Source organism: Olea europaea, chromosome 18, assembly GCF_002742605.1.
Source record: "Olea europaea var. sylvestris chromosome 18, O_europaea_v1, whole genome shotgun sequence".
NCBI classification, from domain to species: domain Eukaryota; kingdom Viridiplantae; phylum Streptophyta; class Magnoliopsida; order Lamiales; family Oleaceae; genus Olea; species Olea europaea.
The window spans coordinates 31,591,788-31,592,570 of NC_036254.1; positions in this window are offsets into that span (position 1 = coordinate 31,591,788).

A 783-nucleotide genomic window follows, 5' to 3' on the forward strand; every position below is an offset into this window, starting at 1 on the left:
CCCCTGTTTGAGCCCCTTTTTTCAAGAATGCATTTTTTCAAAACTTATTTTCAACCACATATTCTTCTATAAAATAATTATATACGTATTTCAAAAACTTTTTCTTACTTCTTAACCACATATTCTCCCAAAAAAAACCACTATTCCATAATGCATTTTATTCCAAAAATGGGAATCAAACGGGGGCTAAGTATGACTTACATCTCATTTTGGTTATTTTATTTGTAGCAATTATCTATAAATTAGTGCTTTGGTTGAGTAAATAAAAAATAGGAAGTCATGAGAGGTGCATGTTTCCTTGGAAGCTCATTTAACAGATATTTATATAGGAAGCTATTTAAGCTTTGTGAATTCTCGTTTGCATTTGTAATTAGTTATCTTTCTAAGTTATAAGACATTGAACGAATCAAGACATTGCAAAGTAACAATCTAGTTTCTCCTGATGATATTACCATATTACCTTGATCGATGTGCTAGAATGATAACTTTATTCTCAAGCATTGACAGATAGTTGTCACTTATCAGTTGTGTAATGGCATGGACTTGCCGTTATGAACGTTTGGTATTTGCAGGTTGACACGTTATAAAGGATTTAAAGAGGGGCATAAGAGGATTCTTGTCGCAACAGATTTGGTTGGTAGAGGAATAGATATTGAAAGAGTAAATATTGTCATTAATTATGACATGCCTGATTCTGCTGACACTTATCTGCACCGGGTATATTTTTTTTCCTCTCAGTATAAGGCTGTTAATGTTGCTGAGGTATTTGCCCTTATTTTTTTT